The sequence below is a fragment of the Eulemur rufifrons genome, chromosome 7 (assembly GCF_041146395.1).
Source record: "Eulemur rufifrons isolate Redbay chromosome 7, OSU_ERuf_1, whole genome shotgun sequence".
Taxonomy (NCBI): domain Eukaryota; kingdom Metazoa; phylum Chordata; class Mammalia; order Primates; family Lemuridae; genus Eulemur; species Eulemur rufifrons.
The window spans coordinates 106274669-106296792 of record NC_090989.1 but is presented as its reverse complement, the minus strand read 5'-3'; positions in this window follow the sequence as shown (position 1 = coordinate 106296792).

The window sequence follows — 22124 nt, the reverse complement described above, 5'->3', positions numbered from 1 at the left end:
GAAATTCTATGATAGGCAAAATGCTATCAAACAGCATGACATGCTACAGACAAATCTTCCATGAAAGGAAAAGTCAGTCAATGTGGCAAACTTCATTGTTGTCTTAAGATATTGCCACAACAACCATCAGCAGACATCAACATTGAAGCAAGACCCTCTCCCAGCAAAAAGATTAAGACATGCTAAAGGCTCAGATGATTGTTAGCAATTTTTAGCAATATAGTATTTTTAATTAAGGTATGTACATTGTTTTTTAGACATAATGTTATCATACTTAATGGGCTACACTATAGTGTAAGCATACCTTTTATATGCTCTGGAAAACTAAAAAATTTATGTGACTTGTTTTATTGCAATATTTGTTGTATTGTGGTGGTCTGGAACCAAACTTGCAGTATCTCTGAGGTATGCCTGTATACAATCTTAAACATTAAAATATTTGCAAAAATAGAGATATTTGGAATTATGTATTCTCAGCCTGAGCATAACTTGGTCGTCATCTACTATCCTACATAGCAAATTATAAAGCATAATTGTCAGAGTCTGCACATTTACTAGGGAATATTGAACTGAATGTCATCTTCTGGTATTAATTCATATCCCCACTCTCAGCAGAAGCCACGGGTTTCTAGAATTGGTGGTGTATCTGCTAGCATGCTCTCAATGAAAGTAACAGCGGATGTTACTTAAAGTAGCTTAAAACATAGCCAATTTATTACCTCACATATCTGTAATTGTCCCAGGAACTGTTCATATTTTTTCCTAATTCTCAGCTTTGCCCTCAGGCTTATCTCTTCCACCTAATTGCAAGTTGGGTGCAGCAGCTCCAAAAAGTGCATCCTCACCTCCATAAAAACTGTAAAAGGCTGTAGGTTCCCCTTGCGCCTGTCATTTAGTACTAACAATTTTTCCAGGTGCCTCCCAGAGACTTTCCCTTGTATCTCATTGCCTAGAATTACATCATCTGACCATTTTCATTTCTATTGCTGGTAAGATAAATGGTTGACCGAAACTAAACAATATTTACCTTCCTATGGTGAGAGCAGCCAGACTCCCTTAAAGTAAATGATCTCCCACTACTTTGACAAATTCACAATTCTGTGTACATATGGATGAAGCAGCAGTGGGGGACAGCAATATCTACCGTAGTACCTAGAAAACAAAATTTGGGGGCCAGGCACAGTGGTTCTCACCTGTAATCTTAGCACTCCGGAAGGCTGAGACAGGAAGGTCTCTTGAGGCCAGGAGTTTAAGAACAGCCTGAGAAAGAGAGAGATCCTGTCTCTACCAAAAAATAGAAAAATTAACCAGGTGTAGTGGTGCATGCCTGTAGTCCCAGCTACTTGGGAGGCTTAGGCAGGGGTTGCTTGAGCTCAGGAGTTTGAGGTTGCTGTGAGCTGTGATGGCACTGCACTCTAGCTGGGGTGACAGAGTGAGACTCTGTCTCGAGACAAAAAAAATGGTACACAATTACAAAAAGAAAAGAATAATTTGAAAAAAGAAATTGTACATTTAAAATAATCTTAGAAGAAAATTAAATAGAAATTACTTTAAAATTATCAATAAATAAATAATATTGCATTTTATATTGTCATTGGAAATTGTATTAAGAGAAAACTGGTGCAGCTAAAGAAAAAGAAAGAGAAAAAAATGCCTTGAAAAAATATCTTACAACAACTAAATTAGAGGAAAAGAGAAGTATGTAAATTATCCAAATTTTGTTAATATTCTTCTATCCCACCCTGTGAAATGTGTCTCCAGTTGGCACCTAGACAATTTACTTAATTAGATTCAAAGTAAAGTTTTCTGTTGCAGCTAATTTAACTACTTTTGAGGTAGATTTTATACATATACATATGTGTATATGTATGTATATGTACATATATGTGGGTATTTATGCACTTTTCTTAAGAACTGATACTGATTTTGTAGAAGGGAAGCAAAGCCCAATCTAGATTGATTTTGTTTATAAGAAACATTTTTTACAAGATGTCTTTTATAAACACCTGTGAAATATTTATCTCTCTGTAAATGAATGTTTTGGCACTTTGCCCCACAGAATTTGATAAATCTAAATGTAGAAATCTTTCCTAATCCCTTTCATTAAATCAAATGTTTCTATGAGTAACAAAGAAATTTTTAGTCAATGCTCTAATTGTGCTTCCCCATCCCCCTTCTAAATCCTATATTTTGGGGGCAGAAGTTAGAAAATGAGTGCCTTCTTTTAAATGTTAGAGCAAAAGGCAGACACTGCAGAGATTGACACACCATGAGGGTAAGCATGTGGTTCACTGTAAGCAGAGGGTGCAAAGCTGGCCCTATGCTGTTTGCTTCTTCTCAAACTCTGCCTGCCTCTGCTCCCCAAGGTAGATGTCCTTGTCCTCCAGAATTAGAAAACACTCTGCTTTCCAGCACTCTCTTTACATATGAGAAGGTAGGCACGTTCTCACATGTGCTTAAAATTTCTGGGCCTGGCATACGTTTCCTATTGGTTCAGACTGCCTTCCATAGATTTTTCACCTATATGTCAGGGCTAAGAAGATACAGATAACCATGGTATAGTTTTAAAAAATGATGATCCAAACATTCTTTCATTATTCATTTAATAAACATTTATTATCTCCAGGAAGTGTGGATAAAGGTGCCAAGAATGAGTGGTCCCTATACTTGAGGAGTTTTTGGCTAGAGAGAAAGAGAGAAAATGATTTTAAAAAATTTAAGTACAGGAAGATTAAGAGATTCCATGAAAGGTGTACAATGTACAAGTAAGCCACCAAAGAGGAATTCTCCCTGAGGGTTTCAGAAAAAAAAAGATTGAGGGATAATATTTTATTTCTAAATAATATAGGTTCATTATATCTCATCATTACGAAATGACTGCACTCTCTTAGCAAGTGGAAAACTCAACAACTCTAAATCATCACGTAGTAGACTTAATACTGAATTTACTCAGTCCTGCTTGGTTACATAAGTTAAAAATTCACCTTCATTTTAAGCAGTAATTTTAATCATTAATTTTACAATCCGTTCAAAGCTCCTCTGAAAGATGACAAAGTACTGCAAGTGTTAATGATGAAAAGAGTTTTCTGTCACTATTTCTTTAATAGACAGAGACAATCCAAGCACAGGCTCAGTATATGCATGAGATTGCCCACTGATGTCCATAAAAGGCTTACATAAAATAGACTTGGAATCTGTACATTGTATCAAAAGGCAATAAATTGAAAGGTATATTGTTTACAGTCTTATTTACTGTGCAAGCACCTTTTTGACTCTCTGTTACAAGTAATATTAATATTAATATAAAAACTCCTCTTGAGCTAAGATAGTTTAAGTTGTCAACTAAGAAGACCATACATAATCCATGGATCATGGTGCAAACAGATAGTGAGAGCTCAGCCTGTCATATTGAAGCTTAGTAGAAGGATGTTGGTTGTAGCTTGGTGAACTGATGAATGAACTAAAAATCTTTGTGAATTCTTAAAGGAGCTTCTCAACCTTGGAAAGAACAACTCAGTCAATAACTCTTTATATTTATCCCATTTTCTCATAAATATTTTCCAGCATTGTTCTTATATAGAATAGCAACTAAACTATAGGTCATTAAATATGAAATGTCCTATTTCAGGTCAAAAGTATCGTTTATTATCTCTCAAACAAGAAGCAGTACAATTAATCAAAGTATGCGCCTAAACTATCAACATAGTTTTGCCATCTTAACAGTAGCTGGTTTATGCCAGCAACAAAGAAGCCTGGAGAGAGAGTGGCAATGAAATCATGAAAGGTATTCTCCACAGCTTATTGAAAATTGAATATTTTTCCTTGCAAGAAGTGTCCAAAGTCTGGAAGAAGTGGTAGTCAGTTGGTGCAAGGTCTGGTGAATATGGTGGATGACAGAGAGTTTCCAAGTCCAGTTTCTGTAGGTTGTTTGTGTGACATGTGATTGAGCTTTGCCTTGCAAGAGGATTGGCCTGTCTCCATTGACCAGTTTCGGCTGCTTAATCCCAAGCATCCTCATTATTTCATCCAACTGGTTGCAATAGACATTTGCTGTAATTAATTGACCAAGTTTCATGAGGCTACAGTGGATCATACCAGCACTGCACCACCAAACAGACACCATTAGCTTTTTTTTTGATGAATATTCAGTTTTGGACTGTGTTTCAGCACTTTATCTTTATCCAATCGTTGTGGCAAATACTTGTGATTGTCAAAAAGAATCTATTTTTCATCACATGTAACAATATAGCGTATAAATGATGCACCTTTATATCATGACAGCAAAGAAAGGCAAACTTGAGACAATTTCTCTTTTGATGCTCATTTAATTCATGTGGAACTCATCTATCCAGCTTCTTTACCTTGTCCATTTGTTTCACAAGGTCCAATATTGTTGGAATAGTAATGTCAAACCTTGCTGCTGATTCATACATAGGTTGGGATGGATTTGCTTCCACTGCAGCTTTCAGCTCATCATTATCCACCTTGGTCTCAGGTCACCCATGTGGCTCATTTTCAAGATGAAAATCACCAGAAGAGAACTTTTCAAATCATCGACGTGACCATTAGCCACATCCTTCCCAAACACTTGTGATTACACAAGCCCCACACTCAGAAAGCCAGCCTTGTATTCACTACCTATTGTGCACTGAGTTGAATAATGCAGGGGAGAAAAATATGAAAAGAAAATAGTTCTCACCTTCATGGAGTTTACAGTCTAGTAGGAGAATTAAGTCATGTCAAAAATCTGTAAATCAAGAATTGTTAATTACATAAAAAATATTCAATGTTCAGGTTAGAAGAAAGAATGAAGGAGCACATCCACTTTGGCTGCCCAGGAGGGATATTCTATGTAGGTGAAATTCCCTCTCTCATACTATGCAATGGACATACATTGTCTTTTTCATGAAGTTCTTCAGTGCATTTGAAAATGCTGTTCCTTCCAACTAGGCTGATTTCTTCCTAGTCTTTGCTTGGGTAGTCCTGTCCATACATTATGTCTCACGGTATTACCAACTGGGAAATCATCAAATTTAAATTAGAGCTCCCTGTTTTGATCTCGCAGGGCTCCATATCTTGTCTTCCAAGTTGACCATAAATTTTTAGTTTTATATTTAATTTTATTATTTTGTTTTTATTTACTGTAAGTTCCATGACTGGAGGAACCATTCTTCATTTTTGTTCACTGGCATCTCCCTGCTCTTTAGCTTAGGTCTAGGGCTAATGATAATACTTAGTAGGCATTTGGTTAAAAAATACCTGTTAAATAAAAACACTGATGGAAGTGACTATAAGGAATAAGAAAATGAAAGGGAGAAAGTATAAATAAGAAGTTGAACAAACCTACAAGTTAATTTTTTTTTTTTTTTTGAGACAGAGTCTCACTCTGTTGCTCAGGCTAGAGTGAGTGCCATGGCGTCAGCCTAGCTCACAGCAACCTCAAACTCCTGAGCTCAAGCGATCCTCCTGTCTCAGCCTCCCAAGTAGCTGGGACTACAGGCATGCACCACCATGCCCGGCTAATTTTTTTTTTTCTATATATATTTTTAGCTGTCCATATAATTTCTTTCTATTTTTAGTAGAGATGGGGTCTCGCTCTTGCTCAGGCTGGTCTCGAACTCCTGAGCTCAAACGATCCACCCACCTCTGCCTCCCAGAGTGCTAGGATTACAGGCGTGAGCCACCGCGCCCGGCCCAAACCTACAAGTTATAATTGGAAAAAAGTAAAGAGCTCAGTTTGCCTGGAAAGTGGGTTTTGATTTATGCTAGAAAACAAGAATCAAAGTGCTTGAAGAGATGGAAGGGGTCATGTGTTGTGGAAATACTTGAGACCCTAATTGAGTCGTTTTTATACCTACCTAGTAGGCAATGAATGGGGAAGGTAGTTAGATGTTTTAAACCAGATAATTAATTTTTAAAGTACAACATTTAAAAATACAAAATAGAATTGTCCTTTAAACAGAAGTGCTTCTAAGCAATATATGGGCCTGACAGAAGAGGGCTTTTTGGGAGAGGTGATTGTCTAGAGAGCAGATTTAAAGAAAGTTAAGGCATGAATTTGAATTGAGAGAGGATTTGGGGAGAAGACATGGGAACAAAGATGAAGTGAGAAAAACACTTGAAATTTTGTTAATAGAGCGATTGAATTGAGTCATCCAACTTGTCAGTCTTGGGAAACATTTTTAAAAACAATGCTTTCTTTTTTCCAATCTGTTGTTGAATTAATAAACTATTAACTACAGTACATTTGCCTAAAACAGGAATTTGAGAAACATGCTTAAGTTCAGTCTACATTAACCACATGCAAAGTTTCATTTTTAGTCATGTTAGCTTACAGAACTGCAAACTGAGATCAGATCTTCAATAATGTTGCTTTTTTTTCTGGAATGATTTTTAAAATGGCTTATGAAAACATTACCATTGACTAGAATTCGTATTATTCATAGGCATCTGAGGATGTTCTGAAATGGAAGTGTTACAATAGAAAAAAAAATCCCCACCATCACCAACAAAATGTGGAACTTAACAAAACATTATAAAAATAAAATATGTCCATCCTTGGAAAAGGCTATTTATGAAAATTAGATGCACAAAACAGAAACCAAATAAAATTTTTTATGCATTAAGTCAGGTCAGAATCTAATAGGTCTATTTATTATATTGCCTTCTAGTGTTGATGTAAGGCAAAAATGCAACCACTGTTTCCATCTAAAGAAGACAAAATACTAGACTAATATAGAAAAGAAATTATTTCTGTGCACTCTCTATGGTAGTCTGGCCATTTCACATCTTGATATATTGCTACTGAATATGTTATGTGAAGTTGGATGAAAGTAAAAAGATAGCTGGAACTCAATGATTACAACACATGGCTTTAAAAGTGAAGGGCTTCTATTACTGGGTTTATGACTCAGATGTCATTCCTAATAGGGTTATTTTTTTTGTTGCTGCTCAGTTTGTAAACTCCTACTGGTTCATACATGAAGATGAATCATAGTCTGCTTTAGATACTTCATCCATTTTGAGACTCTCCTTCAAACTACCCACAATTAATCAAACTAAAGTATGTTAGTAATTATTCATTCATGATTTCAACATGTATTGTCTATGTGACAAGAACTGTGCTGAATGTTGATGATAAAAACAATAATAAGATAATACGCCTGTCAAAAGACAAAATTACAACAAATTTAGTTTAAAGATCTTAATTAGCTTTTTTTATTTGTGATTCTAGAATCAGGCAACACAACATTCTGTAAAATAGAATGAGTATTCTGGTGAGCCAAACAGAGGAGGTTGGCTTTCTAGACAGAAAAGGGCTGAGGAAAGTAGAAACAGAGAACAAAAAGCAGATTGGTCATTTCAAAGTTAAAGGTTAAAGCAGAGGGGACTTCTTTATCATGCCTGCTAAAATTGGCTATTTTGGGGATTTGACTGTTATCCCTGTCTCCTGATTTCTCAGAAGGGCAGGGAAACAGCCTGGTTTCAGTATGGCAGTGTGGAGCTTTAGTCTGAGGGACTGCATTTTAGTTTGGTATGTTGGGCTTAATGCAGTCCAAACCAAGGGCTTCCTATAAATTTTATCTGACATACCCCTCAAAATATTTTTAGTTCTCTATCTTTTACTTTGATAATTATTTAGAAGAATATTGAATGTATGGCCTTACTATGTAAAGTAGCAGTGATACAAAGAAATTTTTTTTCTCATATCAAGCAGATTATAGATTCTATTCCTGATATTTGAATAAAGAAAATAGCCACAGATAATATAAACAATATTCCCAGATATTGTTTTAAATCTCTGGAGGGGAAAGATTAGCTTTGCTACAAGCTAATGAAGAGGTGAAGAAGAATAAACATCTTTTTGCAAAGAGATTCTGCTTATCTATCATAGTAATTGCATTGCATTACCTTGTTTGTATTTAACTTTGGTTACTTATATTTTAAAATACCTTTGCAAAATTTTCCCTCATTTTCTGGTAAATAATTAAGGCACAGAAGGTATATTGTCTGTTTGACCTTAGACGAAATATCCATACTTAGATAAATGAGAAAATCTATTGAAAGTGCTTATCACACTGTGTAGATGAGTAAGCATTCAGCAAACACATTGTAGCTAGCACCAATGGCAGCACCATCAAACCATAGACAAGGTAAGACAATTTAATTTCTGACTGCCTAGTCACAGTTTGACTACTGTTTACCACAACTTGAAGAAGCAGATTGGATTTTTAGTTAGTAATGTTAACAGCTTCCTTGACTTCAGAAAAAAATTGTGGAAGAGAAACAATATCAAGTGGAACAAAGCAACATTTATAAATCTAAATCTAAAAAAAAAAAAAAACTTTGTTCTCTTTTCAGTTTCATTTGTTCTCATCTCATTTCATTTGTTTTATAAGCATATTTATATTTATTTCACATTGACAAATCATGTTAGAAATTAAAGAAGCTCAAGCTCCACTTGGTGTTTATGTGATGTCACAAATAGGTAGAAGAGACAAAAACTCTGCTCCATAAACCAAGAAGGTGCTGACATCAAATGTGCCTGTGTGGTATAGGGATACTCCTCAATGGTCTTAAGCATTTATGTACTATTTAAATCTCTTGTTATTTTGATAACTTAGTTTGCAGGGAATTTCTGTTTGTTTGTTTGTTTTGATTGTTTTGGTTAGGTTTTTGACTTTTATTTTTTAATTTATAACGTGAATCACAGCTTCCTGACAAATGAGATGATTAAATTATTAATGTTTAAAAAGAACACTAAATGTAAGCACTCTGTTCACCTCCCTGGAACCCTTATAAATGTGATAAACAGGGAATGGATTAAGAGGAAGGCCATAAAAGCATAAAAACATGTTTTGCATAACATTTTGTGAGATTGTTGCAAAAAGAAACCCTCTCTACACAGACTAACCTGACACATTACAACCTTGCTGAAAATGCTCTGAAGAAAGCAAGGATATTACACAGTGCAGTGAACAAATGCTGGACTTGTGAAGGCTTGTGGGTTGAGTTATTGTCAAGAAAGCTGAGTGCTGGCTAGCATTGCTTTGGCTGGAACTATTTATAACAGAGATTCTTAAAATTTAGCAAGTATTATTGGATGATAAAACACAGATTGCTGAGCCCTATTTGCAAAATTTCTGATCGGTAGGTAAAGGGTAAGGCCTAAGAATTTCTGTCAAGTCTCCAAGTCATGCTGGTAATTCTGATGAGACCGTTGAAAGAGGAAATTGAACTAAATCAAGGGCCAGGTAAGAAATGTAAATGTGAGAAGCTGTCACCATAGAATGTAGTGGAGCTTGAATGAGAGAGAAGTATGCCCTGCCTTAAACATTCAAGTTGAAAAGAAAATAATAACAATAATAAAAACAATAATAATGAATACAGTTTTAGCCAAAATTAAAGGATATGAGCCTGATTCACCCTATCTGCTTCTTGAACTTCAAGAACTTTTAGGGGCCGTCTCTATATTAATGAGATTTTATATTCTCCAAGTACAAACTTGATTATGACTTTATTGTATTTGGTCTCTATATTTTCATGGCAGAAAACTGAAGTTCATGGAGAAATTTAGAAAATGTAATAGGAAAACCACAGTGAAAATCTCAAAAAGAGGGACTTTTAAAAACTAATTACACACACCTAGGACTCTAAGGGGTAGGCTGCCATGTGCTGTGGGAAGCTCAGGGGCAACTGATGAAAATCTTGGATAATGAGTAGCTTGTTGTATTATGTATCCAATGGCTGGTACTCAAGGAGAAGGAAAACAACACTTATTGGAGGTCTACTATGTGCTACAACATCTTTTAGGCACCTTTTGAATGTTTTTCTCATTTGTCCTCACCATTACTCTATAAAATGGTATTGTTAAAACATTTTACAAATGAAGAATCTGAAACTCAGAAAGATTAGGAAACTTGCCCAGTGTCACCTGTCTAGTAAAAGTGGGATCTGGGAACTGAACAGAGATGGGCCTTACCCAGATGACCATTTTGTTTTTATTATATCACTGGCTTTCCCTCAGCTGGAAACTTGAGAACACTGAGAGGTCTGTCTCTACATTAAATCCCTCCCTAGTTCTACTTTTCTATCTGAAAAAAAAAAAAAATTAACAGTCTCCTTTTCTTACAGTCAAATAACAGAACCATTACCATCCTGGAAGACAGACTCTACTTTTAATTATTCTATCAAAATACTCTGGAGAAAGTGGGGTAAAATGCAAAAAGCATAAGTTTTAGTGGCCAATTAACCTAGATTTAAATCCTACTTTCATTACTTCTTATCATTCTGCTTTTTGCAATAACTTACCAGGGTGAGGTAAATCATATCCAATTAAAATGAAGATAAACAGACCTGTGTGACACAATTTAAAATTAAATGATGTAAGTAAAATATTCCGGCATAATTCCTGCCATATTACATATGTTACAGAAATATTATTTCCTTCTACCTTCCTCTAAATTAATATCATAAACTGAAACACTTAGAAAATGTTTTTACTACTTGTTAGCAACTCTCTTTTGTTTTTCTCAGCAGTCCTTTATCTTAACTCTTTTACTTTTGTTTCCTGTTCCACTGGTCTCTTCCTCTTTGCAATGCTTCTAATCTTTTACAGACCAAAAATGTCTTCTGTCTCATTATAAAATACATATTAGGCAAGATCCTAACATTCTCTACTGAATGCAAAATCTAACCAGTCTGAAACTGTACGTGCATCGCCAGATCCCACAATTTAGTATTTCTTGTTTATATTTCTGTGAAATTAGTTTTAATCTTTCCTGATTATAAGAATAAATATGCTCATTGTTGAAAATACTAAAAATACAGACATTTATTTTTTTAAGAAAGAAAAAGTCCTCTAAAAGCCTGCAACCCAGGAAAATAATCCACACTGTTAATATTCTCAAATTTTTCTTTGCAGGCTTGCTTTCACTGTGTGCCTGTGTGTGTTCACAATTGGAGTCTAATGGTTTATTTCACTTGAGATGATATCATATTCTTTTACTTTTGTCATTAGAAAATAGTTTAATAATTTTAATGGTTGCATAATATTTCATCATAAAGCTATCCCTGCTTTTTTTATTTGTTTGTTTGTAATCTCCCTGGGGAAAAGAGTCACAATATAAATATCTATTTAAATTGCCTTTACTTGAAAAATAGAACTAATGAGAAAAGACATGATTGCAATGCATGTTCAAACTCATAATTATAGAGTCTGTACAGCTGTGGCTTTGGGGACAAGAATTATTTAAAATCCCCAAAATTCAGTATGATTCAGTAACTCGGGAATAGTTTTACAAATTCATATTATATATTATTATTATTAAAATATTCACTGATAACACCATTTTTGTTTTTGGGTAGGCATCATTTTCTATAAATATCTGTAGAACTGAGAAATAAGAAAAGGCTTTGTATTTTCATATTTTCATGATACAAAAAGTATTTTTCAAGAAGAGAAATGCTGCTTTCCAACGTAGATGGATAGAAGGTGAAAGAAGAAAATTTCAGATTGAAAATTGTGATTATTTTATTGTTTCATAATGCTCTTCTTTACTTACAGCTACTATATGATTTTTTTTTTTTTTTTTTTTTTTTTGAGACAGGATCTCACTCTGTCATGCAGGCTAGAGTACAGTAGCAAAACCATAGCTCACTGCAGCCTTCATCTCCTGGGCTCAAGTAATCCTCCAATCTCAGCCTCCTGAGTAGCTAGGACTATAGGTATGCATCACCAAGCCCCGCTAATTTTTTTTCATTTTTTGTAGAGACAAGGTCTCACTGTTTTGCCCAGGCTAGTCTCGAACTCCTGGCCTCAAGCAATCCTCCCACCTCAGCCTCCCAAAGTGCCAGGATTACAGGCATGAGCCACCATGCCTGGCCCAAGCAATTTCTCTTATTCGGTGACTCTCAATTACAAAATAAAGACAGTTGAACTAAACAATTCTTAAGTTTATGGCAACCTTAAAAGCCTGTATTTCTGTGTTCTAAAAGGTTAATTAATACAGTTTCTAAAATCAAAGCATAATAAAATCATATTAGTTTCCTTGTTTTTGAGGATGGGAAAAAAGCTTCATTAATAATTTTTAGATATATTGCTATGTATCAGTTATAGTAAAACTTAAGAAATTAAATAACTGCATGAAGTATGATTAACTATAACTGCTGATTGTCTAAACTATGTGTAGGCACAAAATATTCATCTTTTAAAAATCTTGCTTAATCAAAAAACTTCTTGTTATCAGGACAATATTAGTTTTGATAAGACAGTCATTTCTATAAGGTACAGTGAATGAAAATATTTCTTTACATTATCAGATAGAGGAATATATAGGAAAGTTTGCATTATCCAGAGTTTAGTAGATTAAAATATTTGATATTATAAAAATGCTTTTGGTGGGTCAATAAAGATATACCATAAAAAGTTATTTTTGAGGAATACTTAAGCAATTGCAATGTTATTATATGAAGTCAAATTATAATGTATTCTCTTGCTAGCAGCATCTCTTTGGTTTCTTTTTGACTCTTCTACCTAAATACATTTCATGTTATTTAGTTATATCTAAACAAAGCCAATGTATTTGGTTAAAACATAGCAGGAAGGCAGTCAGAACTTCCTTTGGAATTTTCTGATGAATATATCATTCATTGATTCCCTTTGTCACGTGTACACAACTGGGGACATGAAGGTGTGGCCAGCAAAGTGATGGAGTTTACCAGAGGACACTTCGAACAGGACTGTGACCAGTATGGCTTTCTATTCTTCACTCCTGTTTTAAAGATTGCTAAGACTTTTTCAAGAAATGTGTAGAAATAGGTTTGAGGCTCTGCCTACTTCTCTTATTTTGAGGATAAAGAGTCTCTGACATTAGCCAAATAGATTTCTTGGAAAAGTAACTGTTTTTAATGGCAATCTACCATGTCCTCTAACAAAAACTTTCCCTTCACACTTTTTCTAAGCAGTTTGCTTATTTCCATGTTAGTAATTACTTATTTCTTCATAAGAGCCTAAAATGCCTTGCATTTTGGCAAACTGAACTTATTTTATGTTTCTGGCTTCTCAATTATTTAAAACAAAAAGTGTTGACTGCGTAAACTTTCATTTTCATATCAATCGATATTTCCTCTTCTCTTTTTCAAATGAACTAACTTTTCTGAAGGTTTTTTTAAGAGGTCACCTGATTTCAGGAATAGAAATAAATGAGAAGAAGGCATGGTCATTTACTATCTTCAACTAAATTTGTGGCAAAGAATCAAAATGTGTATAAGTGCAAACTGCAAAGTATCTGTAGTTACAATATAAGCCATTTAACATTAACTTTAATGTTAGCCACCTCGCAAATGCCTTCTCTACCAGTCAGGGCCTTGCAGAAAGCCATAAAAGGGAAGGAATATAATTTCGTTTGCTGGCACTTACTGAAAAGCTAAAATAGAATAGCAACAGAAATCATATTTGCCAGCTCTAACCAAAGGAGTTGTGAAACATCATCTCAGAAGATTGTAAGTTATTGTAAAAATGTTGTAGTTACCATGCATTAACTTTGCCTTACAGGAGTCGAAACTTTTGTTTAGTCAAAAATTATTTAGAGCCACAGACAGCAATTAAGCAGGTAATTAATGAGATCTAAATATATTTTTACAAAACATATTGCATACAGAGATATGGAGCGCTTTTAAATTTAGCTTTAAGTTAAAATGATACTCCATTTTTTACTTCCTGATGAGAACTAGAATTTTTGAAATGATAGTTTTCAAGTATAGTAATAATATCTTTGAAATAATTCTTTTTTCAGTTGATGGACTGGAGGGATAATAAAACTGTATTATTTATTTCATTAATTCTGAATTCTTTAGTTAGTTTACAACTATAGGAAAAAATAACTTGATTCTTACAGCAAGTTATTACTCTTTTAAAAATGGACTCATTGGCTATGGCTTGAGGAGCCTAACTGTTTAAAATACATGTATGTGTGTATACAGATTGCACATAGTTTTGAAAAATTCATTAGTTTTGAATTACAGATATGTATATATGGAATTGTAAGGCAAATAGGGAAAGTTTGGATAAAATGCCACTTTGCTAGAACTCTAAAGATTAATGCCAGCTAGCTATGGGATCTTTTTGCTAATGTACACTTCAGTTCACCTCAAACAATGACCCCTTGTGTTGACTACTGCATTACATCATTACATGCTGTATTTATGGGTTTTCAGGTGTAACTGTGAAAGCTTTATGGAATTATTTTTCATTTCTTTTTTAATTACAGTTTTCAATCTATGTAATATCCAAGGGAACATAACAGGAACATAAATCAATTTATATCTCTGTTTCTTTTTTAATAAAAAGAAAACTAATCTTTTCTGTCTTTTTTCTGAAATTGCTTTTTTATACTGTCTGAAAAACAAATTTATCTTAAAATTTTAAATCAAATATGAACCTCTTGCCAAGATATGCATTTAGCACTTATTTTTCTATCAGAGAACTTTGTTCTCTATGAGAACAATTTCTATGCTTGAGGCTGTAGCCCTAAAATAGTTTTAAAGTAGTTTTTAAGAAATACAAATACTCATTTTTTGTCTTAACTGGATCTGCCAATGCCTCTCTCTTTTCCTCCACTACCCTCACGCACACACACTTCAACAAGTCTACCCACATCCTGTTTCCCACACCCTATTTCCTCCATAGAGCAAGTCCTTTCCAGGCTGCCTTATGGTTTGTCCATGGCCTAGGCAATGCAAATATTAGCAATTGAGTCCCTGGGACACATGTTAATAAAAGCTATACAATGCAATGTTATGAACCTGTGGCTTCTATGTCTCCAAATACTGAGTTGTTACATGTTTGTAGAAAAGGTTTAGTCAATGGATGAATCTACATACAGCTCTGTGCTCTGTAGGGAAATGTAGCTGCTTTAGAGTCAGAACAGCAAAATATGGCTCTTCTGAACCTAGAAAAGAAAATCTTGATCCCACCTCCTTCCCCATTTTAATGGTTTGACTAACCAAAGGCAAACACCCTTAACCTATTTGGGGAAGTATGTTGCTGTTTCATTGGTTTAGGGGACTTCTCTACACTTCCCTTTTATATGTACTCCAGCTCTAGGCTGTGATATTTCCTGGTGTCTTGAAACATCTGAAAAGCCTCTTGCTCTTAGTTCTGTATTAACTTCTTGTCACACCAAAAATTCTCAATCTTAGAGGCGCTGAAGTTACATTTTTCCTTCCTTCAGCCTTCTATCCATAATATTCTCCACCTTAATTTACTGCTTTAAATTTCTATATAGAAGACCATCCATTTCTTGTCTATTCTCTCCTCACTATTCACTGTGTCTATCAAAGCATCTGATGTCCGCTATTCTTAAAAAGATGAGGGAATAAGGTATAGGAAGAAACTAGGAGGTGATTTTACATGCCAACCAAGAAAATTATTGACATTACACCAAGCTGATATGAATCTATACACTCAAGTGTTCAATAAATTTCATGTTCATTTACTATCATAATTTCAAAAGCTTAATTCTTACTCTAAGACCCCTTCTCATTGGGATGACAGGAAATTTAACCGCAGGGATTCTCAGTACTCCCCATCTTCCCTCCCTCCCCGTCCCCCATCCCCAGAGTTGTACTAGGGAATAGAAGTCAAATGTGACTGCCATAGAGGCAGAAAAGGGGAGCCTTTTCAAGAATTTGTCCCTCCCCTACATAGGAGCATATGATTTTTGCTCATTTTAACCAATTTTCCATATTTTCAACAGAAGGTATAAGTCTTAATTTTTATGTGAATTCTCTCAAATTGTAAATGTTTATTTAAATGAGGCCGTCTAAATAAAATATAGCTTTCAGCAAGTTCAGCCCAATAGCCACTGTTTTACAACTTCTGTCTTGGACTTTAAATGCTATAAGGGCACTTGTTGTCAGGCTGCTTCTGCTTTCCGCCCTGCATGAAGGCAAGGGGTCATCCTGGATATCTGCTAACTTTTCAGGGCCAAGGGGCTCAGTGGAGGTGCTCACTTAGCCTCCACTCTAACATTCAGTGATTTATTACGGGGTATTTTGTGCTTCAGCATTTCTCTGATTCTAAAGGTTGTTCACACAAGCACAACAACAAATTAGTTATAGTGAATAATAGTCATTACATGGGTTCCTATCAGGTGAAACTGGAAGAAGTGTTTGGTATATTGGCTATTTTTTAAAAGATTTCATGATTCCAACACTATGGGGGAATATATTAGCAAAAGGAGAGACACTGGAGGCTGGGGCCCCCAATACATGATGGGCTTCAAAAGTCCAAGGAAGAGCTAAAAAGTGAGGTTTGAATATGGGTATGGAGGATGAGAAGAATGAAAAACAAAATTGCAAGAGATGATGTAGAATGAAGGAGAGAATTTGGTACCAAAGATACAGAGAGTGGTTGGCGGGAAGGAAGAGTAGACATAGATGTCTAAGTTTGGAGGACTCTATGGTTAAGATGATAAATTGTCCCTTAAACAAAATGTTGATTAATGAAAAGTTAGTTTCAGATGATCTATAATCTGTTCTATTTTAGACAGATCATGACACTCTGCATCTTAAAACTCTCCATCGGCTCCCTAGTACCAATGATATCACTTGGTCTAAAAAGTCCTGCAATATGTGACCTCAGCCTGCCTCTCTGGTCCTTATGTACTCTGAATGCTCAATTTTCTATATCTACTCAAACACATTAAATTTTTTGCTGTTTCCAAAACATATCAGGAAAATGCAGCATGCATGTTTTCTCTGTCTGCAATGCCTGCCTTCCTCTTCTCTACCTAGCAAACATCTCCTGATCCTTCTAGCACCAGCACTGAAGATGCTGCTTTGGCAAAGCTGTTCCAAGCTCTCCCTGGCAGAGATGGTCATTCTTTCCTCTTCCCAATAATAGCTTGTGCTTTATAGTAGATAATTTTTGGATGCTGAAAATTTCATAAATTTTCTTTAACATATAATATAAAATTTTAATTTATGATAATTCATAGTAGTTCACTAAATTTAGTAGTTTACTAAATTTTACTGAGTATATAATGTATACCAGGTGCCATGTTATAGTGCTGTCATGGATCCTTAGAGAATATTTCTCTTTTTAGGAATGCTGAGGTTTTAAATTATTTTTAATGCAGTGTAAATCTGTAAATAATTGAACATTATCAGAAAATTGGGTGGCATTTAAAAAATAGATTATTTTGAACTTTAATTTTGTTAAGAGATGATATATTTAAATGGCTCAAACATAAAAACGATATTTAAAAAGTTATAATGTTATTTTAGAACATTAAAATATAGTGAAACTAGTTTATTAATTCTTATACTTGAATCTAAAGCACCTTATTTTGAATGTAAGTATTTATGCTCTGAGAAGATTTGGAAAAGATGGATTTTCTTGTCACATTTATAATTATTAGTGTTTTAGAAATAATAGATATTCAGAAATTAGTTCCTTTGCATAGAAGTAGAGCATACCTCTGTGTTATATGAAAGTTTTTGTGGTTTTCATATTATCTATGAAATATATTTTCAGTGCCTAGGATATTGTAAGTTAAAAAAAACAAAGTCATTGAATCATCAAACAAAAAGCAGTTTGAAACATAATCCTTTATTGTGGTGAATATGGGAAGTAATCTTTTGCTTACCATGTAATTTTCCTATTGGGCAAAAATGGGAAAACTATTTCATGATTAAACAGTGACCAAACAGCCCATTTACTCTTTTTTGCCTTTTTGGAAACACATAGGTATATGGTTGCCAAATCACAAAGAGCCACAAAAAGGTGTAGGGCAGGACCAGTGCTGAAGGACAATGAAGACTGTTAAAGAAACTGTTTTCATTATTATGCTGGTCACTGGCTCTGTTAACTGGGTCACTTTAAATTAAATCCACCATGTTTACAAATTCTATTGCATAAAGAAATATTTCCCCACATATTAAAAGAATATTTCTAAATGAAAAGTGCTAATTTTTACTCTCTATGACTATTTTTACCACCAAATCTCCTCTAATTCCAGGTATTCACTATTAAATTGGCATAATGAGTCTTTTCAAGTCAGTTTGTGTCTAGAACAGCTCTCATTTTTAATTCTCGTCTATCCTTCCTCTACCCGAGTCCTTAAAAAACAACTTGAGATAGTGTACAGATTTATAGTCATTCAATAGATTTTTATTTTCTTAAAACTGATAATTTAGTTCCAGGAAAATAAAAATCTCTACCATTTTTACCAGTTGAATCCTTTGAACAAGTAGCTAAACCTCTTTATTTTTTAAGATTGGGATGCTTATTGTGAACATTAAATAACACCATGTTTGTACAGTAGATAGTCAACAAATGTTAGATTCCAATTAACTGAGCAACAATTTGGCCTAAAGCAAATTGAGGCCACAAAAGTACAAAGAATGGGAAAGGGAAATGAAAGGTAGAAGTTAAAAAAAAAAAAGAAAGTACAGATAGTTGGAACCCACCAACAAAGTTTCTATAGATACTATTCACTGGTAGAGTTAAACAGGCTCTTCCCAGAACATTTAAACTATTTAAAATATGTGTTAATTTATCAAGTGCTAGAAGTACATATTTACTTAATAAAATACTACTTCAATGAAAGAATTTGGACAGCTTTATGAATACATTATAATAAGACTTGATTCTCATTATCTACTGTATTGCAAATCTTTAAAATAGGTATCATTCTTTGTCAAAACCATGCCTAATGCCATATTTTGACATAAAATAGACTTCTCATTCCTGACAACAGATGGAGGGCAATAAATATGATTAGAAAAAAAACTTGATATTGCTATGCTTCCCAGAAGACTTCTCAAAGGTAAACTATGAATGAGAACTATTTTTCCAGTGAACTGGATTTTGAGAGAACTGGCAGGAATAAACTTGGCTGGGAGAATGAGCCCTGTACTTCTGATACCACTGGCTGTTCTCAGCTGCTATCATTTACAAGAGTTTAGGCAGGTCTTGCTGGTGCCTATCTTGAGAAAAAAATAATAATAAAAAGAAAAGCGGCCGGGCACGGTGGCTCACGCCTGTAATCCTAGCACTCTGGGAGGCCGAGGTGGGCGGATCGTTTGAGCTCAGGAGTTCGAGACCAGCCTGAGCAAGAGCGAGACCCCATCTCTACTAAAAATAGAAAGAAATTATATGGACAGCTAAAAATATATATAGAAAAAATTAGCCGGGCATGGTGGTGCATGCCTGTAGTCCCAGCTACTCGGGAGGCTGAGACAGGAGGATCCCTTGAGCTCAGGAGTTTGAGGTTGCTGTGAGCTAGGCTGACACCACGGCACTCACTCTAGCCTGGGCAACAGAGTGAGACTCTGTCTCAAAAAAAAAAAAAAAAAAAGAAAAAGAAAAAGAAAAGAAAAGAAAAGAAAAGAAAAGAAACAAGGGAGAAAGGAAGGAAGGAAGAAAGGAAGCAAAGAAGGGAGGGGAAGAGGGAAGAAAGGAGGGAGGAAGATAGGCTGTAACTTCCTTTGTCAGGGTTTTCAGCTGCAATTCCAGCCTTTTATTTGCTAACCATCTGTTTCATTCTTCTGCCTGACCTGACCACTTAGTGCTAAATGCCTCTTGGTTCTCACATCTCTGACTTTGAATTGGACCATAACCTGCCCTACTCTATTCTTTTTCCCCCAAGGATAGTATGTTCTTACTTCCAGCAGATGACTTTCTTGTGCCCAACGTATTCCACCACTTGCTCACTTCAACTCTGTCAAAAGAATAAGATTCACAAATCCTCCCATTTATATCTTTACCACTACTGTGTAACCTCTAATTCCATTCATAAAACTGGCTACTCATAAGAAGAATATCTTTAGGAAAGATTGTTGATGGCTGTGGAAAACTCAGAGATATCCTTCTGCCTCAAAGCAGGAGTAAATTTAAATCATTTCCAACAAATCAGCAAGAAAACATCAAACAACCACATTAAAAAGTGGGCAAAAGACATGAACAGAAGCTTTTCAAAAGAAGGTAAACTAATGGGCAATACACATAGGAAAAAATGCTCAATGTCACTAATCATCAGAGAAATGCAATTCAAAACCACAATGAGATATCACCTAACCCCAGTGAGAATGGCTTTTATCAAAAAGTCCCAAAGCAATAGATGCTGGCATGGATGTGGAGAGAAAGAAACACTTACACACTGTTGGTGGGACTGCAAACAAGTGCAACCTCTATGGAAAATGGTATGGAGATTCCTCAAAGAACTAAAAGTAGATCTATTATTTGATCCAGCAATCCTACTGCTGGGTATTTACCCAGAGGGAAAAAAGTCATTTTATCAAAAAGACACTTGCACTAGAATGTTTATTGCAGTACAATTCACAATTGCAAAGATGTGGAATCAACCCAAGTGCCCATCAGTTCATGAGTGGATTAATAACATGTGGTATATGTACACATGGAGTACTACTCATCCATAAAAAATGAATTAATACCTTTTGAAAAAATCTATATGGAACTGGAGACCATTCTCCTAAGTGAAGTATTGCAAGAATGTAAAAACAAACACTACATGTACTCACTATTAAATTGGAACTAACCAATCACCACTTAGGTGCACAGATGGAAGTAAAACTCAACAGAAATCAAGCAGGTGGAAGTGGGGAGCAGGGGATGGATGAAATCATACCTAAGGGGTACAATGTACTTTATTTGGGTGTTGGGCACACAACTTTGACTTAAGCAGTACAAAAGTAATCCATGTAACCAAAACATTTGCACCTCTGTAATATTCTGAAATAAAAAAATAAAAGAATAAAAATAAAAAATCATCCCAAACAGATTACGTATCTTTTTTTCCCTGTCTCTCTCTCCTAAACCCATTTTCTATGATTGGAAAATAATGTCTAAAAATGATTTGTGATTCAGCTCTTGCTGCAAGGTGGGTATTTGTAGTCACAAGTAAGAGGGCTTAATCAATTAAGTCTTTGTGCAAAAAACCTTGGGATGAAGAGGTGCTTACACTGACAAACGAATCAAGATAAAGCTCTTCATAGAGTCTGTCAGGAGGAGGCACCTACAGTGGAGACTGCTAATGAGGGCAGCTAATTTGTTCCTGCCCTTTTCCTGTCCTTCCACTTCTCAGAAAGGTTCAGAGAAAAAAAGGCACACAGCTTCCATTGTAATTCATTCCAGTGACTCTCCTAACTTTGTGGCTGGGAAGTTTAGTTCTGTTAAAGGTCCATCTCCTTTCTTCCTATAGCCATTTAGGTCCATTTACCTTTATGCTGAATTCATGGCAGTTGTTCGGTCCTCTAGTGTTCTATCTAATAGTCTCTAACAGTGTTTGGTTTGCTCATTATGTCTAGTTTATATCAACCCCTTCCTTCTGAATCACTTTCTTAGATATAGTCTCAAAATTTTCATAAGTGCTCAGTTTTCAAGATCTTCATTGCAGTTATCTATGTCCTTGTCTGTATCAATTAAGGATTTAGTTTGCATACATTAGCAGAGATTTAGAAAAGAATATATCTTTTTTCTTTGTTTCTCTTTTAGAGATGAGATCTCGCTCCGTTGTCATCCAGGCTGGATTGCAGTGGTACAATCATCACTCACTTTGGCCTTGAACTTCTGGGCTTAAGTGATTCTCCCACCTCAGTCTCCCATGTAGCTGGGACACAGGTGGCAACACCACACTCGCCTAATTTTTAATTTTTTTTTTTAGAGACAGGTATCTCACTATGCTACCCAGGCTGATCTTGAACTCCGTTTCCCAAACAATCCTCTTGCCTCAGCCTCTTGAGTAGCCGGGATTTCAGGTGTGAGCCACCATGCCCAGCTACTTTTTCTCCTTCTAATGTAACAAGAAATCTAGAAATATTTACTGCTACTGGTTTATTAGCTCAAAAATGTCAGGACTTAGATCTCTCCGATCCCCTTGACATTTGTGATCACAAGATATCTACTCTGGCCTTAGTCATCAGGTCCAAATTCTAGGCAAGACAAAGAAGGGCAGGAAAGGGCCAAGGGGCCATATACCAGCTGAATCGGCTTGCCCCTTTAAGTAGCTTTTCCAAAACTGCACGCTGTAGTTTCTACTTACATTTCACTGGCCAAGAATAACTCTAAGGAAGACAAGAAAACCTAGTATTTTAGGTAG